The following is an 18721-nucleotide window of genomic DNA, read 5'->3' on the forward strand; positions in this document are numbered from 1 at the left end:
AACTTTTGGATAAGTGAAATGTGGCTGAGTATAAATATGCAGCTGTGGCAAAGACCTGTATATTCACTCATTCAACCAACTAGTAAAAATTCTGAGCCCCTACTCAGTGTCAAGCATAGTTCTGGACATGGGGCAGAGGCCCCTGTGCTCAAAGTTGTGGGGAGACAATAAGTAAATAAACAGGTATGGGTGAGGGCTGTGAAGAAACCAACCAGAGTGATGGGTGAGAGAGCAATGGTGTGAGGGCAGGGCGGGAGGAGTGGCAAGGCTGGTTGGGGAGCCAGGGCTGGGGTGTGTGACCTGTGGGTAGAGGGAGGGTGAGCACTATGGGGCTGTGAGTGTGGTCACTTCCACCTGAATGGCAGAAGCTTCCTCTTGCCTGAGAGCCCAGACCACACAGGGATCTCTGGGTGCAGCCAGGGGAACTCCAGAATAGAGATGGTCTCAATCTCAGGTCAGCCCCACTCAGAGGCCAGGGCCGGGCTGGCCAGCTGCCCTCTCCCTTCTAAACCCACTGATGCCTCTGCTCCCCCAGATCCCTACCCAGCCCTGAGGTTCCACTGCCTGAGACTGTCTCTGTGTCTGGGTGGAGAATTGCACTGGCGTCTGTATGTCTGCATATGCATGAGTTTATGGTCTATGTGCCTATGGCAGAGCCGTATGCATGCACCTGTGTGTTTCTGCACCTGCTCCAATGTGTGGACATGCATGTACCTGCATGTGCTGCATGGGATCCTGAGCCTAGGTGTGTCTAAGTGTTCTTGATCACGCGTATGTGTGTTTGTGTGTGGCCGTACACCCTCATCCATTTGTGTATCTTTCTGTGCTCACACTTCCTTCCATGTGCCTGTGTTTCCATATCTGTCTGTTGTGAATATGTCTCTGAGTGTTCTATAGGCGGGTTCTCTGTGGCTGCAGAGCTCTGTTTCTTTCAGTGTCCATTTCTGGGTCTATAAACAAGTGTGTATTTGTGTGTCTGTGTTTCTGCTCTATGTCTATTTCTGATGTCTGTGTGTTTGTGTTTATATTTTGTCACAAGTTTTTATCAATGTGCATATCTATGTCTGTGTCAATAGGTTTGGGTCTGGGGGTTTACCTGGGCCCAGGTGGTGTTGTGCTTATGTCTGTGTGACTAGATGTTTCTGATCATCTGTGTGTAAGTTGTCTGAGTATCCACGTCTGTCTCTTTGTGGCTCTGACCCTCTGTATGTATCTGACTGTCTGTCTGTATAGTGTTGGTTCGTGGACCTTTCTGGTGAGCTATTTATCTCTCTGTTTCTGTGTTTCTCTCTGTAGGCATGTGCCTATATATTTCTCGCTCTGAATGTGGGTATGTATCCAGGTGCCCATGTAGGTCTGTGTCTGCCACTCCCTCAGACCAGTAAAGAAGCCCCTTTCTCCCATCTTGTGGCTTTGGAAGAGATGCTCACTGTGAGATAGGGAATAACAGGCTCAGGAGGGCTAAACTCCTGGGAGCTTAGCCCTGCACCTCCAGACAGTTCTTTGCTCTTGAACTAATTGGGTGAATAGAATGCTACATTCAACCACTGCAGATTACACATTATTTTTAAGTGCACATGGAATGTTCGCCAAGAGGGACCATGTGCTGGGCTATAAAACACATATCAATCAGTTTAAAAGAATTGAAATCATGCAGGGTATATTTTTGTTGATTACAGTGGAATTAAATTAGGAGTCAATGAAAATAATGCATCTGGAAACCTCACACATATTTGGAAATTAAACAACATATGTCTAAATAACCTGTGGGTCAATAAAGAAATCACAAGAAAAGTTAAAAAACATTTTGAATTGAATTATAAGAAAACATTAACATTTCAAAACTCGTGGGATGTAACTAAAAGAATCCTGAGAGTGAATTATAGAGGTTAAAAGTCTTGTAATAGAAAAGAAGAAATGTTTAAAATCAATGATCTAAATGTCTTAAGAAGCTAGGAAAAGAAGAACAGAAGCCAATATAATAGAACACAGAGAAACAATTCAAAATACCAAAAAAGCCAGAAACTGATTCTCTAAAAAGATTAATAAAATGAATAAGTCCCTAGCTGGGAAAAAAAGAGGAGAAAGTAAAAGTTTTAACATCAACAATGGTAAATGAGGCATCCCTAAGATAGTACAGTCCTTAAAATGGTAATAGGAGAATATTATAAATAACTTTATGCAAATAAATTCAACAACTTCAAAGAACTGGGCAAATTTCTTGAAAACACAACTTATCAAAGCTAACAGAAGGGGACTTCCCTGGTGGTCCAGTGGTTAAGAACCTGACTTCCAAAGCAGGGAAAGCGGGTTCGATCCCTGGTCAGGGAACTAGGATCCCACATGGCACAGGGCAACTAAGCCTGTGCACCACAAGTAGAGAGCCCACACGCCACAACTACTGAGCTTGTGCGCTCTGGAGCCTGTGCACCACAGCTAAAGAGAAGCCCTTGCGTCATAACTAGAGAAGCCTGTGCACTGCAACAAAAAGACCCCCGCATGCTGCAACGAAGATCCTGCATGCCGCAATGAAGGTCCCACATGCCACAACTAAGACCTGATGCAGCCAAATAAATAAATAAGTAAAAATTTAAAAAAATTGGTTCCAAAAAATGAAATGATAATTTGTAAAAAACAACAACAAAAACTAACAGAAGAAGAAACAGAAGCACTGAATAACCCTATGTCTATTAAAGAAATTTAATTTATAATAGAAAACTTTTTTGCAATGAAAGCTCCAGGCTTAAATGGCTTCACCTTTGAATTCTTGCTAACATTTAAGGGAAAAATAATACTAACCTTACACATACTCTTTCAGATAATAGAAGAACCGGGAACACTTCTCAGCTGGTATGAGGACATTATAACCTTGATACAAAACTTGAAAAGGACATTAGAAAAAAAAGAAAAATAAGAAACCAATTTAACTCAATAACATTGATGTAAAAATTAATAAATAGCAGCAAATTGAATTCAGAAATATGTAAAAAGGATAATATATATATCATGACCAAGTGGAATTTGTCTCAGGAAAGCAAGGTTGGTTCAATATTTGAAAATCAATCCAGTGAATTTACCACATTAACAGAATAAAGGGGAAAAAAAGGATCACCTTGTGTTTTTTTTGGCCGAGTGGCTTGTGGGATGATCCCCGACCAGGGATTGAACTCAGGCTGTGGCAGCAAAAGCCCAGAATCTTAACCACTAGGTTACCAGGGAACTCCCAAGGATCATCTTAATAGATGCTGAAAATGCACCTGAGAAAAGTCAACATCCCTTCATGAAAAAACAAACAAACAAACAAAAAAAACCTCAACAAACTAAGAATAGAAGGGAATTTCCTTAATCTTATAAAAGACACCTATTAAAAATCTATAGCTAACATTATTCTTAGTAATTAAAGACTGAATACATCACTTTTTTTTGAAGTTTTGAATTTTAGTTTATTTTTTTATACAGCAGGTTCTTATTAGTTATCTATTTTATACATATTAGTGTATATAAGACTGAATACATCACTCGTATCAGGAACTATTCAAGGATGTTCATTTAAACCACAACTAATCAATATTTTACTGGAGGTTCTAGTCACTTTAATAAGGCAAGAAAGAAATAAAAGGCTTAAAGTTTGGAAATGATAAAGTAAAATGCTCGTTCAGAAACAACATAATTGTTTTTTTAAGAAATCCCAAGGAATCTACAAAAAACTAACTAGAATAATAACAGAATGTAGCAAGGTTTCAAGTTTTAATGAATGTACACAATTCAACTGATATAATAGCAATAAAAATGGTTAAATTAAATTTTAAAAAAGCAATACCAAATATTGATAAAAATATTTAGGAATTTTTTTTAAATGTGCAAGACTCTGATGCTGAAATCTGTAAAACAGAGCAGAGATAAATTAGAGAAGATTTCCATAAATGGAAAGACATATCATGTTCATGGCTTGAGAGAATCAATACTATTAAAGATGCCAATCCTCACAAACTTGATCCACAGATTCAATACAAATATCCAGCTTTTAAGAATAAGCTGGGGGCTTCCCTGGTGGCGCAGTGGTTGAGAGTCCACCTGCCGATGCAGGGGACACGGGTTTGTGCCCCCGTCCGGGAAGATCCCACATGCCACGGAGCGGCTGGGCCCGTGAGCCATGGCCGCTGAGCCTGCGTGTCCGGAGCCTGTGCTCCGCAACGGGAGAGGCCACAGTAGTGAGAGGCCCGCGTACCGCAAAAAAAAAAAAAAAAAAAAAAAAAAAAAGAATAAGCTGGTTTTGAAAGGTATACAGAAATGTAAAAGACCTATAAAACCCAAAAAATGCTTCAAAAAAAGGATGATCGAACTTAGAGAACACACACTGCTTGATTTCAAAACTAACTGTAACGCTATTATGGCCAAGACAGAATCGGAATGGACAAGTAGATCAATGGAGTAGAACAGAGGCATCAGCAATAGACCCACACAAATAATCAATCTATTTTAGACAATAATTATAAAGTAATTCAATTGGAAAAAGAATAGTGTTTTCAATAAATGGTGCTGTATCAAATGGATATCCATATAGAGAAATAGTAAATCCAGACCCCTACCTAACACCATACCGTACTCAAAAATTAATTTGAGATGGATCATAGACCTAAAGGTAAATGCTAACACTATAAACCTTATAAATTTAAAAAAATGAATAGTATATTTGAGACTTTGGGGTAGGAAAGATAGGACTCAAAAAAGCACTAACAAAAACCATGATGAAATGCACTTCATCAAAATTAAAACTTTTTGCTCTTCAAAAGATCCTGCCAAGAAAAGTGAAAACACAGGTCACAAACTGGGAGGAAATAGTCACAACACATATATCTGACAAAGGATTTTTATGTAAAATATATAAAGAACTACAAATCAATGAAAACACAACTCAATAAAACATGGGTAAACTGCTTGAACAGCAACTTCACACAAAAAGAGATATGAATGGCCAATAAAATGCTAAATGTTATTAACTATCAGGGATATGTAAATTGAAAATACCTTGAAATAGCAGTCAGGCTAAAATTAAAAGGTCTGACAATACCAAGCGTTGGTGAGGACACAGGACAACAGAAATTCTCATACCTTGCTTCTGGGAGTGTAAACGTGTACAGCTGTTTTGGAAAATAATTTAGCAGTTTCTTATGAAGTTAAATAAACAACTAGCCTATAGCCTGACAACTTTGCTTCTAAAAGTCCTGAAAATTCTCATCCACAAATAGACTTCTACAAATATTTTCATAGCATCTTTATTTATAATAATCCAAACCTAACTCAGTTGTCCATCTTTGGGTGAATAGATAAACAAATTGTGGCACATGCATAAAATGGACATTTATGGAGTGATAACAAAGAACAAACTATGAATAAAGATAGCAACATATACAAATCTCAAAAACTTTTGTGTTGCATGAAAACCAGAAAACTACACTATGGTTCCACCTATATGAAATTCTAGAACATGCAAAACAAATCCACAGTGTCGGAAATTAGATCAATGGTTGCCAGGGGCTGGGGAAAGAGGATTGGTTGCAATAGAGGAGAAGAGACAATACTGATGTAATGAAATGTGGTATATTTTAATGGGATGTTGGTTAGATGGCTGTGTACAAAATTTCTGTACATATATAAGCTAGGGAAAGGAGCACCATTCACTTGCAAATCAATCTAGGTGGAGCTGACACCTAGACTCCACCTGACCCTTTTTTCAGCCCATCACAGCCCCGCCCTCCCTGAGTATCTCTCAAATCTGGATTACTCTGTCCATCCGCTGCTGCTGTCATTGAGGGATCAGTGCTGAGTTTGGGTTCCTCTGAAACAGCAGCTGGTTTATGTGGGAGGTGATCCCAGGAGGCACAGTGAGGAGGGGACAGGGGCGGGAGGGAGGAAAGCCCTAAAGGCTGAATCAGACAGCGGGTCACACTGTGGGCTCAGCCCTGCTGGGGACCCTCTGAGGAAGTGTTAGGACGTGCCTCAGACTTGTCCCTCAAAGGAAAGCTGGGTGATCTATTTATCACCCATCCCTCCCTGGTTGAGAGGTGCCTCTGGGATGTTAAATCCCTGGCACTTTGGGCCTACCCTGCCCAGGGCTGGTCAAGCCCCCAGGACACCGGAGAACCCCTGGTTGGAGCAGCAGAGGGAAGCAGGGCCTGAGGAGGGAGTGGTCAGCACTCTGGGAACCAGCCAGCACAGGTGCAGGTGAGCCCAGAGCTGGTGAGGAGACTGAGTATCAGTAACGTCTGCTTCAGCCATTATCATCACCTGATGCCCCCTCGTGCCCTTCCTGTCCACCCACCAAGGCAGCAAGAATGGGCTTCCCAAAAGACAAACCTGACCACATCAAACTTCTGCCTATAACAGTTCAATTGCAACTCTTGGCTTTGGGGGCATGGCATCCCAGACAGCGTGTGATTTGGCTGCGCTGACACCTTACCCCAGCTGACCTGTATAAGAGTTGCTTTTCAGCTCTTAAGACTTGCTGAAATTTGAACCTTGGCCTGCCCAGTGAACCAGATGGCCACTCCCCCTCCTCCCTCCCTCCCTCCCTCTTCCAGGGTGGTAGGCTCCCCTGAAGACTGCCCCCAGTGATCCTGGCCTCTTGGTATTCACCTCCCTTGAGCGCTGGCTGGACTTAGTGACTCAATTCTATGTTTAGGATGACCTCGTGTGCTATGGATAGTGGAACAAACAAGAAGGGAGTCTAGAACATTGACAAAATTGTGCATGAAGCCACCATAGAAGCCCAGGAACTCTTATATTCAGAATTCTCCTACATGAGAGAAACATACATCTTCAATTTTTTTAAGCCGCTGTCTTAGACATTCCCATCAGAATCTGAATTTATTGCTAACAGGTAACACTGAGGCAGGGTCAAAGATGGAAAAGATAAAGCAAAACCCCCAATTTATACATGGAATCTTTTTTTTTTTTTTTTGCGGTACGCGGGCCTCTCACTGCTGTGGCCTCTCCCATTGCGGAGCACAGGCTCCGGACGCGCAGACTCAGTGGCCATGGCTCATGGGCCCAGCCGCTCCGCGGCACATGGGATCCTCCCGGACCGGGGCATGAACCCGTGTCCCCTGCATCGGCAGGTGGACTCCCAACCACTGCGCCACCAGGGAAGCCCCTATACATGGAATCTTAATGGAGCAAGGGAGAAGATCTAAGTTTCCTCATGACTCCAAGGATCTCTGACTACAACCCAGGCTGGATGGGTAGGTGTTTAAAGAATATGGAGCAGTAGGAAATGTCAGCCGAGGTGAGAGCCTTGGACATTCCACACATGCCACCCCCGCAGGCCTTGCTTACCTTCAGCCTCTTCTCTGGCTCCTAGAGTTGCCCAGAGTGTGGGAGGCACATGGTCAAGTATGAACATCCAGGGAGGGAGTCAACCAATGCCAATAGATAGAGTGAGACCTGCCTGGTATAATTTTAAATGTGGAAAAGATCCTAGTGGTCTTCTAGTCCAACCATCTCTTTGATGCTTGAATTCCTTCAACAACCACCAACACACAATAAAATTATCATCACTAATAACATCCTCATCAGCATCATCACCATCCTCTTCACCTTTATCATCATCACTTTCGTTACAATCATCATCATCATTATCCTCACCACCACCACTGACATCATTACCACCATTTACTAAGTACGTAGTGCTGGTTGCTTTACATACTTGGTTACACTAAATTTTCACAACAATGCAATGATATGATCCTGACTTACAGATAGGGGAACTGAGGCTGGCAAAGGTGAAGTGGCCCAAGGCAGCACAGATAATAGAAGAGCGAGGGTTTAATCCAGGTCTTTTAGTCATAGAGGCTAATTGTCCACTACTTTGCAGCCCTGAAAGTTGATCTGTGCTTATACACCTCCACCAGCAAGCATGGTCCAACTTTGGTCAGAACTGACAGAAGGGTCTTTGTCTTTGCACAGTGAAACCAGCTTCCTTGTTGGCCTCACTCACATTCCTGGTTCTTTGGGGCCCCCAGAATAGTACCAACTTCTGGTCCATATGACAACCCTTCCGAAGCTGGAGGACAGCACTGTGTCCTCCTGAGAATATTTTTAGGATGAATGTCTTGTTCCTTCAACAGTTTCTGTGTAAGTGACCACCTCTCATGCCTTCCTATACCCCACCCACATCCAAGTCACTGCCATCTCTCACCTGGACTTATGCAATTCCTCCAACTAGTCTCCATGATTATACCTGACCACCCCTTCTACTAGAGCCCTCATCTCTGGTCCCTTTCCAGTCCTCATTTTTCTTCATAGAACACATCACTACTTGATCTATATCTATATCTCATATATATTATATATACATACATTATAATGTTATTATAATATATATCATGTATATATAATGTATATATACATACATTATATATATATATATATATATATATGATGTTATTAGTCATCCAGGATATGTAAATTGAAAATATCATGAGATAGCAGTCATGGCTAAAATTAAAGACCCTGACAATACCAAGTGTTGATGAGGATGCAGGGTGACTGGAATTGTCATACATTGTTTCTGGGAGTGTTACATAGTATACTTATTTTGGAAAACAGTTGGGTAGTTTCTGTATACAAGCAACCTATAGCCTAGCAACTTCACTTAGAAGTACCTACCAAAAAGTATTGAAAATTTTTATATAGAGAGATTTAGACATATATATTTATTTATATATACATACATATTTATATATACATTTACAGAATATATTATATATAAATATTTAATGCATAAATATTTAATATATTTTAATATACTATATATATATAAAATCTAATATTTCATGGATATAAAGTCCATGAGAACAGGGACTTGTCGATCTTCTTCACCTCTCTGTCTCCAGTGCCTACAAGAGAATCTAGAACATAAGCGCAAACTAAGAAAACTAGCAAATTAATTTATTTACTCATGTGACCTTGTTTCCATGCCCTTTTTAGTCTGGAGGCACTTAGACTAAGTTCAGCTTATCTACAACCCTCTAGGTTTGTTTCTCAGAAGGGCACATAGGTCTCAGCCTCCCAGTTAAGCCAGACTCTCACCTCACTTCTTCTAGACTCCATGCCTCTATTAACATGTCCAGGCAGTAAGGTACACAGAAGGGTGTTGGCTTCAGAGTCAGATAAACCAAAATTCAAATCTCAGCTCTCTACTTACTATCTCTGTGACTTTTGGCTTTCTGAGCTTCAGTTTTCTCTTGCTAATAATGCCAACCTTGAAAGTGTGTTGGGAGGATAAACCTCATGTGAGTACCTAATACATAGTAAACACTCGATTTCTGTGGGTTCACATTGAGCTCCCTGTCAGCTCCCATCAAGGCCTGTCTCTCTCCTCTGTACCTAAGCCATTGATTTGCTTTTCTCAGCTCAGCTCAGAGCTTCGCACTGCATGCTAAACTCACATTTACATATGGAGTCCCTCCCTGTGAGTCTCCCTCAGTGGCTTAGCCTATGGGGACCTTCTTCCTACCCCGGTTCTGCCATCCAAAGTGCTTTCTCTTCCTCCAAGACCCTGTCATCTGAAATCTGAAGCAAAGCTCACACTTATAATGCTGAGGGTCCCCCCCTGCCCTGCACCCGTCTCGACTACAGTTTTCCAGAGAGGCAGGAGCTGTAGTTGACATTCAGTAGACGCTCTCCCAGAGCCGAAGAGAGCCCAGCACAGAGGACTCGCCATGGCGTCAGTGGAGGAGCTGGGGGGTTGACAGCTCAGGGAGTGGCAGGGCTGGCCAAGGATGAGCCCCTATCATCCTAGCCTGAGCCATTGGCATCACGTGGACCTGGGCCAAAGGTCAGCCCTGCCGTTTACAGCCAGCTGATGACTTAGGGCGAGTCCCCTCCCCTCTCTGAGGCTCAGTCTCCTCCTCTGTTCAGTGGAGATGATACCTCCCATGCCCTCTCCATTGCTGCAGGCAATGGAGACTGTGCATGTGGATGCACTGTGGAGGGGATGGCACACTCACCATCTGCAAGGCAGGTGATGTCACAGGTGAGGTCGGGGTGGCCTTGAGGTCACGCTGCTGTGTGGAGCTGTGGGTAAGAGTGTGGGCTCTGGAGTAGACCTGGGTTTGAATCCTGGCTCTGCTACCTCCTGCTGTGTGACAGAGGCAAATGGCTCACCCTCTCTGAGCCTCCCCTTTCCCCCTCGGTGTCATCATTTCCCTGTCAGAGGGTTGTCGGGAGGATCACTTTATGACTTCAGCTTGCCAGCCCTGCTAGAGGCTCCGTCGCTGTCAGCTGCCCCCTGGGAGCACGTCCCTGATGGGGCAGCCTGGGCGGGGAGGCTAGAGAGCAGAGGGGGCAGCAGGGACGTGCCCAGGTGCACACGTGTGCACGGAGCCCCAGGGGGGTCCACCTTCCTAACCGAGAGGTGGCGGCTCTGGGGCCCGGCCGGTGCTGACTAGCAGACAGGCACCCCCAGGCCTCGTCACACTGAACTCTGCGGAGCCGGGACAGGCATTTGTTCCCTGAGCAGGAAGGACATGTTGACTCGGTGGAACAAGTGTGGGGCAGCCCTCCCCCTCCTTCCAGTTTCCAGCAGCTTCTCTGCAGAGGTCACAGTCTCCACCATGCTGCCCAACCCACCTAGGACACGGGTCCAGGACTCACTCAGCACTGCCAGGATGACCTGCACACTCTGCGGTTTCCTATATGGGGACAGATCTGACCAGACCCTCCACACTCTTGCCTGGCCCGTGTCTGTGACACGTGAGTGAGCCGTCAAGGGAGGCTTAGAGGTCAACCAGATGGGGGAGGGGTCAATCAGAAATGAACAGAATAATTTCCTAATCGAGTTGGAAGATCTTTTAACCAAATTGTTGTAGAGGCAGTCAGCTTTATTGAAGTATAATTTACATAAAATAAAGCTCTTTTAAAGTAAATAGTTCAATGAATTCGGCCAAATGTATAGAGTCCTATAGCCACCACCTCAGTCAAGATGCAGAATATTTCCATCATCCTATGAAATTCCCTCACCTCCCTTTGAAGTGCATCTTCTCCTCTCATCTCCAGCCCTTGGAAATCACTGGCTTGATTTCTATCTCTATAGTTTTGCTTTCTCCAGAATAACATATCAATGTATATAGGCTTTGGTGTCTGGTCTCTTCCACTTAGTGTAATGCTTTTGAGATTCATCCATGATGTTCTGTGTATCAGCAGTTCATTCCTTTTTATGGCTGGCTGGTATTCTGTTGTACGGATATACCATATTTTGTTTATTCATTTGTCAGTCTATGACTGTTAGGAATGGAGCTGTTATGAAATTCACATACAAGTCTGTGTGTAGACACATTTTTTCCCTTGGTAAATGTCTAGGAGCAGAATTACTGGGTTGTATGGAAAAATGTGTGCTGAACTGTGTAAGAAACTGTCAAACAGTTTTTCAAAGCAGCTGTCCCATTTTGCACACCCACTAGCAATGAATACAATTTCTGGTGGCTCTGGATCTTCTCCTTGATATTGCAATCTCCTTCATTTTTGCCATTCTAGTGGGTATGTAATGGTGTCTTATTGTGGTTATAACTTGCATTTCCCCAATGACTAATAAAGTTAAGGATCCTTTAGGTGCTTATTTGCCACCTGTATGTCTTTTTCAGTGAAGTGTCTGTTCAAAACTTTTGCCCATTGTTAATTTTTATTTTTTATTTTTATTTTTTTTACAACTTTATTGGAGTATAATTGCTTCACAATGGTGTGTTAGTTTCTGCTTTATAACAAAGTGAATCAGTTATACATATACATCTGTTCCCATATCCCTTCCCTCTTGCGTCTCCCTCCCACCCTCCCTATCCCACTCCTCCAGGTGGTCACAAAGTACCAAGCTGATCTCCCTGTGCTATAAGGCTGCTTCCCACTAGCTATCTACCTTATGTTTGGTAGTGTATATATGTCCATGCCTCTCTTTCGCTTAGTCACAGCTTACCCTTCCCCCTCCCCATATCCTCAAGTCCATTCTCTAGTAGGTCTGTGTCTTTATTCCTGTCTTACCCCTAGGTTAATTGATGTTTATTTTCTTATTATTGAGTTGTAACAGTTTTATATATATGAGTTTTTATATATTATGCAAGACTTTTATATATTTTATCAGATGCTTGATTTGGAAACAGCTTCTCCTGGTGTATGGCTTTCATTTCCTTGAGTATGTCTTTCAAATAGCCAATATTTTAAAATTGTGATGATGTCCAATTTTTTTTCCTTTTAAGGTTGGTGTGTTTTTGTCCTAAGAAATATTTACCTGACTCAAGGTTACAAAGATTTCTCCTACATTTTCTTCTAGAAATTTTATAGCTTTAACTCTTATATTTAGGTCTGTGATTTATGTAGAGTCAAGTTGTGTGTGTGTGTGGTGAATGAACTGGAATGGATATAGGTGCTTTTTTTTTTGCACATGACTATCCAATTGCTCCAGCACCATTTATTAAAATGAATATTCTTTCTCTTTGAGTTACGTTGTCATCTCTGTTGAAAATCAGTTGGCCTGTATGTGTGGATCTATTTCTGAACCCTATTCTGCTCCATTGACCTCTATGTCTAATATACCAACATCCACTGTTATCACTTGCTATAGGTTTATAGTAAGTCTTAAAATCGGGTAGTAAGTGTCCAACTTTTAATTAATTAATTAATTAATTTATCTGTGGTACACGGGCCTCTCACTGCTGTGGCCTCTCCCATTGCGGAGCACAGGCTCCGGACCCACAGGCTCAGCGGCCATGGCTCACGGGCCCAGCCGCTCCGCGGCATGTGGGATCCTCCCAGACTGGGGCACGAACCCGTGTCCCCTGCATCGGCAGGTGGACTCTCAACCACTGCGCCACCAGGGAAGCCCCAAGAGTCCAACTTTATTCTTCTCTTTCAAAATGGTTTTGGCTCTTCTGGATCCTCTGCTCTTTCATATGAATTTTAAAACCAGTTTGTCAATTTCATTAAAAATCCTCCTGGGATTTTGATTTGTATTGCATTGAATCTACAGATCATTTCTGGGAGGATTGTCATCTTAACAATACTGAATCTTCCCACCCATGAATATGATATATCTTTTTATTTACTTAGGTCTTTTAAAACTTTTCTTAACAATGTGACAATCCTTTTCTTTTATTTGGGGTGTTGGACTAATTACAATTTTTAAAAACAGATTTATTGAGGCATATAGAAAAATTCACCTTTTTATTTTACCATTTTATGAATTTTGGCAAGTGCATATAGCTGTGAAACCACTACCATAATCAATATATAGAACCACTTATCGCTCTAAAATGTTCCCTTATGTTCTTTTGTAGCCAACCTCCTTCCCTTACCCTCAGCCCCTGACAACCACTAATCTTTTCTCTATTCCCCTAATTTTGCCTTGTCCAGAATTAGAGCATTTACATTTCGTGGAATTACTTAAATGGTTAAATTTAAACATTCCATCTTGCTTTTTGTTTTCTTTTTGTTATATCTGTTCTTTGTTGTTTCTCTTTTCCTGCCTTCTTCTGGATCAATTGATTATTAGAAATACCTCTTTTATTTTTACATGGTTGCTCTAGCATTTACAGTATCCATCTTTAGCTTATCATAGTGTACCTTTGTATAATATACTTCCTAACTTGTAGTGTAATAATATAATGGGGTACATATATATTTTCAAATTAGTGCCTTTGTTTTCTTCAGAAAACAGAAGTAGAATTGCTGGGTCATATGGTAGTTCTATTTTTAACTTTTTGAGGAAACTCCATACTGTTTTCCATAGCGGTTGTATCGATTTACATTCCCATAAACAGTGCATGAGGGTTTCCTTTTCTCCACATCTTTCCCAGCTCTTGTTATTTGTTGTCTCTTTGAGGATAGCCTTTTGACAGGTGTGAGGTGATATCTCATTGTGGTTTTGATTTGCATTTCCCTGATGATTACTGATGTTGAGCAACTTTTCAAGTGTCTGTTGGTCATCTGTAGTCTTCTTTGGAAAAATGATTATGGCATATAATTCATTTTATACATTGCTGAATTTGATTTCTAATATTTTTTGAGGATTTTTGTGGCTATGTTCATGAAAGATATTACCTTTAGTTTTCCTTTCTTGTAATGTCTTTATCTGTATTTGATATTAGAATAATTTTGGCCTCATCATGGTATTTTTATTTTGTATTTAATGTCATATTAAGTGAGGAAAAAATTAAGATATTTCATTATTAGCATAAATTTTACTGTTCACATTTATATTGTATAATGCTAATTTGTATAATGCAAATATAGGAACATCTAACTCATATATAGGATCTTTGAAATTACACAATTTGTGTTTTGTAGCTCATCATAAACATGTATTTCATTCTTACCAGAACGGTGGAAGCACTACACAAACCTAACTGAGCTGTGTTTATTTTATTCTTATTACGCACACATTCTACCAAAACTCTCTGCATTCAGCTTATTGATGAGAAGGAAGGGCTGAAAAGCAAAGGAATCCCCTACTTTCCCTTTGCTTCTGTGCCATCGTTTTCAGCATAACTGGTTGTCTAATGCAAGGAAGTAACACAAGTGAAAAAGGATGTCTAGGATTTCTTGGTCATTCATGTTTCTTAGAAGGCCATGACTTTCTTTCTGCCTTTGAATCAAGTTCTGGTTCCATTGTGTGCTGGTTAACTTTATGTGTCAACTTGACTGGGCTAAGGGATGCCCAGATAGCTGGTAAAGCGTTACTTCTGGGTGTGCCTGTGAGGGTGTTTCTGGAAGAGATCAGCATTTGAATCAGTAGACTGAGTAGAGAAGATCCACCCTCACCAGTGTGGGCTGGCATCATCCAATCCATGGAGGGCCCAAATAGGACAAGAAGGTGGGGGAAGGGCAAATTCTCTCTCTCTTCTTGAGCTGAGACATCCATCTTCTCCTGCCTGTGAACATAGGAGTTCATGGTTCTCAGGCCTGGGACTCCAGAACTTACACCAGTGCCCCCACTTCTCCCTACCCCCGTTCTTAGGCCTTCGGACTCAGCTGGAATTATACCACCAGCTTTCCAGCTTGCAGACTGCATATCATGTTATATTTCAGCTTCAATATTGTGTGAACCGATTCCTATGATAAATCTTCTTTTGTAGATCTATATAGCCTATTGGTTCTGTTTCTCTAGTGAATCCTAATACCCAATGAAAAGCATGGTTTTCTTGGAGCTGTCAGTGCCCCCACTTAGTCACAGATGTAACATAGTTACTTTGTACTGATGTTAAAAATTGTAATAAAATATACATAAGATAAAATTTATCGTTTCAACCATTGTTAAGTGTACAGTTCACTGGCATTAAATACATTTACATTTGTTGTGTAACCATCACCACCATCCATCTCCAGAACTTGCATCTTCCCAGACTAAAACTTCATCCCCATTAAACAATAACTCCCAATTCTCCCCTCCCTCAGGCCCTGGAAACTACCATTCTACTTTCTGTCTCTATGTATTTGATTCTCCCAAGACCCTCATATAAGTGGAATCATACAGTATTTGTCCTTTTGTGATCGGTTTATTTCACTTAGCATAATATCTAAGGTTCATCCATATTGTAGCATGTGTCAGAGTTTCCTTCTTTTTAAAGCCTGAATAATATTCTAATATGTTATATATCACATTCTGTTCATTCATTCATCTGTTGATGGACCCTTGTGCTGCTCCCACCTTCTGACTATTGTGAATAATGCTGCTATGAACAGGGATATACACGCATACCGGAGATATTGCAGGTTCGGTTCCAGACCACTGCAATAAAGTGAATATCACAATAAAGTGGGTCACACAAACTTTTTGGTTTCCCAGTGCATATAAAAGTTATGTTTAGGGCTTCCCTGGGGGCACAGTGGTTGAGAGTCCACCTGCCGATGCAGGGGACGCGGGTTCGTGCCCCAGTCCGGGAAGATCCCACATGCCGCGGAGCGGCTAGGCCCGTGAGCCATGGCCGTTGAGCCTGCGCGTCCGGAGCCTGTGCTCCACAACGGGAGAGGCCACAACAGTGAGAGGCCCGTGTACCGCAAAAAAAAAAAAAAAAGTTATGTTTACATTATACTGTAGTCTATTAAGTATGCAATAGCATTATGTCAAAAAACAACCAATGTACATACCTTAATTAAAAATACTTTATTGCTAAAATATGCTAACCATCATCTGAGCCTTCAGAGAGTTGTAGTAATAACATCAAAGATCACTGATCACAGTCACGACAACAAATACAGTAATAATGAAAAATCTTGAAATATTGTGAGAATTACCAAATACATGTGACACAGAGACACAAAGTGAGCAAATGCTGTTGGAAAAATGTTGCAAATAGACTTGTTCAATGCAGCGTTGTGAAAAATGCAATATCTGTGAAGTGCAGTAAAACAAGGTATGCCTGTACAAACATCTGTTCAAGTCCCCACTTTGGATCCCTTTGAGTCTATACTCAGAAGTGAACTTGCAGGATCACATGGTAATTCTATTTTTAATTTTTTTGAGGAACTGCTGTACTGTTTTCTACAGTGGCTGCACCATTTTACTTTCATACCAGTAATGTATAAGGGTTCCAATATCTCCACATCCTCACCAACACTTCTTATATTCTGCTTTTTTAAAATTAATTTTTAAAATTAATTTTTATTGGAGTATACTTGTTTTACAATGTTGTGTTAGTTTCTATTTAGAGCAAAGTGAATCTACTATACATATACATATATCCCCTCTTTTTTGGATTTCCTTCCCATTTAGGTCACCACAGAGCATTGAGTAGAGTTCCCTGTGCTATACAGTAGGTTCTATTAGTTATCTATTTTATATATAGTAGTGTATATATGTCAATCACAATCTCCCAGTTCATCCCACCCTCCCTTCCTCCCCTGGTATCCATACGTCTGTTCTCTATGCCTGTGTCTGTATTTCTGCATCACAAATAAGTTCATCTGTATCATAAAATTAATTTTTTAATAATAGCCATCCCAGTGGGTGTGAAGTGGTAGCTTGTACTCCCTTTGCGTGTGGCTGAACTCCTGCCCACACATCGTGGGTCCCTTGGAATTCTGTGCTTAGGGGGCATCATGGCCACTTTACGCAAATGGGGTGATAAGGATCAGTGGCACATATAAGCATGGATCTCCCCGGCTCACTTGCATCCTCCGTTGTCACTTCGGACTTCACTTACAAAATGCAAGTTCAAAGACAAAATTATGAAGAATTTCAAAACAGTGATAACAAGGTACTAAACGAGCTATGAGGCCCTTCTGGGCATGGGGCCCTGTGTCATGGCAGATGTCAGAGAATACAACCTTGCTTCTGCTGGGAGAGAACATTGTGGGGGTGAAGGCTAGACAGCAGGTGGTGAATGGAGAAAGGAGATACAGGTGCTGAGGTTCGGTTCCATTCTCCTAAATCCCTGGCTTTTCCAGTTGCCATACCTTTCCCCATGCTCTGTATCCTGCTTACATTGCCTTTACCCCTTATTATGAGTCAAATCCTGTCAATCTTAGTTCAAATTCTATTTCACTAGGGAAGTCTTTCCTAACCACCCCGGCCCCCCTTCTTAGAACTCTGATAGCGTTAATTTTTCATACCACCCATGTGGCAATGAGCCTTATCTTGCCTCCCCGAATACAGTCATGTCTCTCCAACTAGATGCTGAGGCTGCTGGGGGCAAAGCCTGTGTCTCTTGCTTCTTTGGTTTTTTATTTTTAATTTTTTTTATACACCTCTCCTGCTCTTTGGACACCTCACCAAGACTCACGGCGAGACTGCCCCTCACTACCCTCCTCACCACACTCCACCTCACTTGAGAATCTGGCCCAGACTCCAGCCCAGTCAGATATCTCCATGTCTTTCTCACTTGCCCACTTTCACGCTCTTGGATTGGCTATTTTACAGTTGTACTGTCTTTCCTTCCCGTAAATGTGTGTCCAAATCTTACCCCATTCTTCAAAGCCTAGTGCGGTATAGTAGGAATGACATGTGTTTGCAACTCAGAAATACCTAGTTCTAAACCCTGACTCTGTCACTTTTTGGATATGTGGCCTGGGCAAGTAACTCCCTTTCCTCAAGACTTTTTTCCCCCCTCATGTAAAATGAGGGGTTGATAATAACCAGTGTGAAAGGCTTCTGAAAGATCTTATGGGGTAATTAAAAAATAACAGCACATTAGAGTGAATTAATGTATGCCAATAAATTTGAAACTTAGATTAAATGGATATCTTCTTAGAAAAGTATAACTGACTTAAAGTGACTAAAAAGAAACAGAATGTCTGCATAATCTTATGCTAATTTAAGTAAATTATGTTATAAACTTAAAATCATTCCAAAAAGAAAAATGCTAGGCCTGAATTGTCTTACAGATGATTTCCACCAAACTTTCAAGGAATATATCATTCCAAAATTCCAGAAATTGGGAAAAAGGGGACAGTTCCTAATAAATTTTCTGAGACTACTATACTACTGATTCCAAATATCAGGCAAGGGTATTATAAGAAAGATTACAGTTCATATACTTCTCATGATCATAACTGTGAAAGTCATAAACACTATTAAGTTACTGAAAAAATAATCATGCATTATAACTGAGTTGAGTTATCCCAGGAATATAAGGTTCAACTAACATTAGAAAAATCTGTAAATGATTTTTGCCATATTAACAGATTAATCTCAATATATGCTCCAGGAAATTTAACACTCATCAACAAAATAATT

This window comes from Mesoplodon mirus (genome assembly GCF_964341445.2).
Source record: "Mesoplodon mirus genome assembly, chromosome: 3".
In the NCBI taxonomy this organism is placed as follows: domain Eukaryota; kingdom Metazoa; phylum Chordata; class Mammalia; order Artiodactyla; family Ziphiidae; genus Mesoplodon; species Mesoplodon mirus.